Source organism: Choristoneura fumiferana, chromosome 2 (genome assembly GCF_025370935.1).
Source record: "Choristoneura fumiferana chromosome 2, NRCan_CFum_1, whole genome shotgun sequence".
In the NCBI taxonomy this organism is placed as follows: Eukaryota; Metazoa; Arthropoda; class Insecta; order Lepidoptera; family Tortricidae; genus Choristoneura; species Choristoneura fumiferana.
In genome coordinates this window covers 5,309,600-5,315,599 of record NC_133473.1, presented here as the reverse complement: position 1 = coordinate 5,315,599, position 6,000 = coordinate 5,309,600, and the positions used below count along the sequence as shown (strand labels likewise).

The following is a 6,000-nucleotide window of genomic DNA, read 5'->3' as shown; positions in this document are numbered from 1 at the left end:
ACTGATCTTAAATCTGTCCTATGATGAGATCTATAGAGCTAAACATGAGAATGTGGAAGTAGAGTACCCTCTAGTTGACGAACATCTTTCCAAAAGTGTATCTTTACATGCTCTCTAACACTGACAATAAGGTGCACATTTATAAGCATAACGAATTTGGATGTGGTTTTTTTTTATTCGACTGGATTGGCAAACGATCAAATGAGTAAGAGATCACCACCGCCCATAAAATCTGCAACACCAGGGGTATTGCAGACGCGTTGCCAACCTAGAGGCCTATGATGGGATACCTCGTGCCAGTAATTTCACCGGCTGTCTTACTCACCACGCCGAAACACAACAGTGCAAGCATGCTGCTTCACGGCAGGATTAGCGAGGAAGATGGTGGTAGCAATCCGGGCGGACCTTGCACAAGGTCCTACCACTAGTTGTGAGCATGCTTGTGACTTCGACTGTACAAGCTATTAAATACCTCAAAGAATTAGCCAAAACCTAAATCACAGGTTTTACAATTTAGGAAGTAGTATCTTAGTTAAGTGGACAATGTAAAAAGATGTTTTGGAAATAAATTATTATGATTATTAAGTTTAGGTAAAAATGAAACTAAGTAGGTAAGTGAATCTCTCCGTTTGTCCTCTCACTTTAAATACGCTATGCATGTAGCAGGACGTGAACACAGAACTCGCCAAATTCTCTTGTGCCGAATCCCTGCACCTACAGATTAAAATTTATTTAACTTCAAAATATCCATCTAACTAACTTACTGTGCGTGCAGTCATTGGAAACCTAATAATAAACTGGTGTAAGTTAGAATTTTTCTGTGTGAACTTCCCTTTACCACATTTTTTCGTTACGTTATGTACAAAATACGTAGCATTTTGTAAAAATGTAACGTAATCGTAACGAAAGTGTAACGTATTTTATACAAAAAATCGTTTATCATGGTGAATAACGACATTTTGAACATAATAACACATGCCACTTACATGGAAAAGATTACCCTATCGTATGAAAAACAACCAGTTAAAATAATCACTACTTACCCTTAAATCGAACAAGCACTTTCGACGTTTTTCGAAAAAAAACCTCCGCGTCACTTTTGATGGCTGTTTGTCAACAAACTGATGAGATTTATTATCTCATCGATGTTGCCCTATTAGAGTATTAGTTGCCAGTGTACAAAAACTAATTTCTACCGAAATTGGCGTTAAAGGTAGCTTAAAAAGCGTCACCTAAGTATTCGTAACGAAAACGTGGTTTTTGGCACGTGAAAAGAAATAAATATAAAACATGAAAATTATTTGATTATCATGATTCCGCAATCGGTAGGACTATCGTTTATATCATAAAATTTCGTTTAAACAAAATCATGATCATGAGAAGTTAATAGCATGAAATAATAAGTATTAAGTACTCGTGGTCAAAAAAAATAGTCAATTTTCGTTACGTTTTTTGACGGTAATATATTTTTATTATTTTTTTTAAAAGGGTTTAAATCAATTATCTCATTTGCGACCTTGAGAGTTTATATCGTGTCATATAATAAAAAAAAATTAAACCTCTAGGTGTTATCAGTTTTTTTTTATCAGCCTTCCAAATTTGAAACGTCCAAATTGGTCAAAATTCGCGGCCTTACCCACTATAACTAAAATCTCACATTAAAACTAATATATTTATTTAATAAAATCAAGATCTTTCATGGCAAATATTGGAGTAGTATTGGGGTTAGTTTTCATTAAATTTAGAACTATTATTTTTATGTTCACAGCGTTATATAAGGGAAGGCCGCGAATTTTAACCAATGTGAACATAGAAATTACATAAAAAAAATACGTCACGTTACCATAAAACGTAACGCAAATTTTATAAAGCTAGATCAAACTGGTAAAAATTCCCATTAGATAACGTATGTATGAAAAAAAAATACATCTCATATAATAAAGTGAAGTTTTATTTTTTACTAGAACTTTCTGACGATACTGATCTTAAATCTGTCCTATATGAGATCTATAGAGCTAAACATGAGAATGTGGAAGTAGAAGTACCTCTAGTTGACGAACATCTTTCCAAAAGTGTATCTTTACATGCCTCTCTAACACTGACAATAAGGTGCACATTTATAAGCATAACGAATTTGGATGTGGTTTTTTTTTATTCGACTGGATGGCAAACGATCAAATGAGTAAGAGATCACCACCGCCCATAAAAATCTGCAACGCCAGGGGTATTGCAGACGCGTTGCCAACCTAGAGGCCTATGATGGGATACCTCACGTGCCAGTAATTTCACCGGCTGTCTTACTCACCACGCCGAAACACAACAGTGCAAGCACTGCTGCTTCACGGCAGGATTAGCGAGGAAGATGGTGGTAGCAATCCGGGCGGACCTTGCACAAGGTCCTACCACCTAGTTGTGAGCATGCTTGTGACTTCGACTGTACAAGCTATTAAATACCTCAAAGAAATGGCCAAAACCCTAAATCACAGGTTTTACCAATTTAGGAAGTAGTATCTTAGTTAAGTGGACAATGTAAAAAGATGTTTTTGGAAATAAATTATTATGATTATTAAGTTTAGGTAACAAATGAACTAAGTAGGTAAGTGAATCTCTCCGTTTGTCTCTCACTTTAAATACGCTATGCATGTAGCAGGACGTGAACACAGAACTCGCCACAATTCTCTTGTGCCGATCCCTGCACCTACAGATTAAAATTTATTTAACTTCAAAATATCCATCTAACTAACTTACTGTGCGTGCAGTCATTGGAAACCTAATAATAAACTGGTGTAAGTTAGAATTTTTCTGTGTGAACTCCCTTTACCAACATTTTTACGTTACGTTATGTATCAAAATACGCTACATAAAATTGAAAAATGTAACGTAATCGTAACGAAAGTAGTAACGTATTTTATCAAAAATCGTTTATCATGGTGAATAACGAATTTAAGAACATAATAATCACTGCCACTTCATGGAAAAGATTACCCTTCGTATGAAAAAACAACCAGCTTAAAAATTATCACTACTTACGCCTTTTCGACAAACTTTCGCGTTTTTTCTCGAAAAAACTTGGTGTACTTTTGATAAGCTCTTTGGAACAAACTGTGAGCTTATTTTCTCATCGATGTTGCCCTATTATATATTATTATAATATATATAAAGTAAATTTCTACCGTTGTCTAGTACCATAGTACAAGTTTTGCTTAGTTTGGGACTAGGTCATAATAACTCATTTTGTTAGTGTCAATTGGTGTTAGTTTCGGAAAAAAAAAGAAATAAATCTGAACACATAAAAATTCACTTTCAAGTCATTGCTTTTGCAAGAATGTTCTTTTCTTTGTCGTTCAAGCTACACCATTTGACCATGATTGAATGAAAAATTGAGCATTCGCTCTAGTGAACCATCTGATATCACTTTTAATGATGGCCAGTAAGTACGTACTGGAAACTTTACAAACGCCATAAAAATTACGTTTCGCAGATGAATAAGGTACCTCACGATGATTTTTTCAATGAAATTTCATACTATAACTAAAATCTCACATTAAAGTTAATATATTTATTTAATAAAATCAAAAAATTCAAAAATATAGGAGTTAGTATTGGGGTTAGTAGGGTTCAAATTTGAAACTAAATTTTTATGTTCACAGCGTTATATAAACGAATCATTTGCCAACCTTATACCGGGTGTGGCCTATAATAAGAGCAAATAATTAAAACATAGACTGTATCCGGCTCGCACCTCTGAGTTTTTCGAAATTCATGTGCGAAATTACATTTGAAATTTACCACGAGCTTTGCGGTGAAGGAAAACATCGTGAGGAAACCTGCACAAACCTGCGAAGCAATTCAATGGTGCGTGTGAAGTTCCCAATCCGCTCTGGCCCCGCGTGGGAACTATGGCCCAAGCCCTCTTGTTCTGAGAGGAGGCCTGTGCCCAGCAGTGGGACGTATATAGGCTGGGATGATGATGATGATGAGATCGTACTCGTAAAACTGAACAACATTGGTTCAGCGACTTTTAAAAATAATGGAGTCTTTAGATTTTTCCTTTTCATACAAATTAAATACTGTAATCAATGTACGCCATCCTAGAATCCAACTGGCGTCGTCTGTCACGCTATAAACATCAAGCATTTTGCTTTACATTGCTTCTTCGAATAAATTTTAAAGTGTAATAAAAATTAAAATAATAATTATTTTTAAAAGTTGCTGAACTAATGGTTAATTTGACGAGTAAGATCTATGTTTTAATTATTTGCTGATATTACACAGGCCACACCCGGTATAATGTCCTGATTTTAAATGTCCACAGTAAACTGTTAACATACCTATCCTTAACTGCGTTGCTTATAGCTTGTTTGAATAGCCACCATTCAAAGCTGAAGTTGTCGACGTTTGTTGGGCTTTGTAACCCGCCACTAACGTTTATTCGAATACTTGCCTTCGGTGTTTGTTTCGTATCGGTTGTTAGTACGGCAACCATTGTGTTCTCGTAGTTTCCATACGCCCGTAGTTCAGGATCCTTTGGCTATGAACAATATACTCTCTAGTTGTTTACTTCAAAATATTAGGTAAATACGAAATACTGAAGCTCTACATTCAACGAAAATATAAAGGCCAAAAGTCACGCAACCTGTTTTAAATCAGGGACATTTTTTATGTTGTTCTCGTGCATAAAGCAAAATTTGACTGCACTTTTACAAAGGCAATTTGAGCTTGGCTCAGAAAAATTAATGCCGTTTTTTGATATACTTTTTTTTACTGCAGATGAACTAAAAGATGAAACCCGTCTTACGGCATCGCAAAGGCAAATTGAATTAGTCTATTTCTCAAAAATTTACATGATTTGCATCATCTATTTTTGATATAAGTACCAAATATCAACCAAACGGACTAGGTATAGTGCTAGCGGTACACCCCGAAATTCAGTAAAAAACTGCACATGGTGTTAATTTATTGATTGATTGATCTTTAGGCCATAAGAATCAATTTGACCCATAGCACGAAAAAAAGGAAAGGAGTTATGACGACATATTTTTTGTATGGAAAAAACAATTTTTTGTTCTAAAACCTATCGTGTGTGGTATCTAATGAAAGGACTTAATAAGCCGTTTCTAAAAATATATCACATCGTTATATTTCAGTCACCTGTTTTAAATTAAAATAAAAACCATTTTTAAAACATATCAAGTTTGGGCTCCTCCTGATATTGTAAAATATACCTGAAATGATATGTAATAGCTTCATTCCAACCACAAGAAAGCAATTTTGAAAATATTTACATTTAGTATTTTTTTTTAATATTACCTTGCTTCCTGCCTGCTTCCCTGCCTTGCTCGCTCGGCAGCCGGTGGCGCACTCAGTCACTACACACTAAATGCAAATATTTTCAAAATTGCTTTCTTGAGGTTGGATACGAGGTGGAGAGAGGCTACGAGTATTATATATCATTTTAGGTATATTTTACAAATAATGATTCAACCGTATAATATCTGGAGGCGCCCAAACTTGGTATGTTTTGAAAATGATTGTTATTTTAATTTAAAACAAGTGACTGAAATATAATAATGTGGTATATTTTTAGAATTGGCTTAGTAATCCCTTTCATTAGATACCACACATGATAAGTTTCAGAACAAAATATTTTTTTCCATACAAAAAGAAAATTACGTCATAACTCCTCTCCTTTTTTTTCGTGCTACGGGTCAAATTCATTCTTATGGCCTAAAGATCAATCGCTCCGATTTTCATGCTTTTAACACAATGTGCAGCTTTATCAAAATTACCATAGGTGTCCCTACAACATTTGAAGAGTTCCCTCGATTTCCTTAGGATCCAATCATCAGATCCTGATTTGGTGATTATGGGATCTAATTGAAAGCATTCCTAGACGAACGCAAAAAAAATCGAATCAGTTCATAAATATAACCGAATTGATAACCTCCTTTTTTGAAGTCGGTTAAGAGTCATTGTGACATGACATTGCCTGACAAGGAT

The 6,000-nt window shown here is 34.8% G+C and overlaps 1 protein-coding gene across 1 annotated transcript in view; it reads right to left on the bottom strand.

The window, feature by feature from the left end:
• Positions 1 to 6,000, bottom strand: part of LOC141445408 (transmembrane protein 135-like) — a 55,099-nt gene that overhangs the window by 7,115 nt on the left and 41,984 nt on the right. The gene's annotated exons all lie outside the window — the stretch shown is intronic.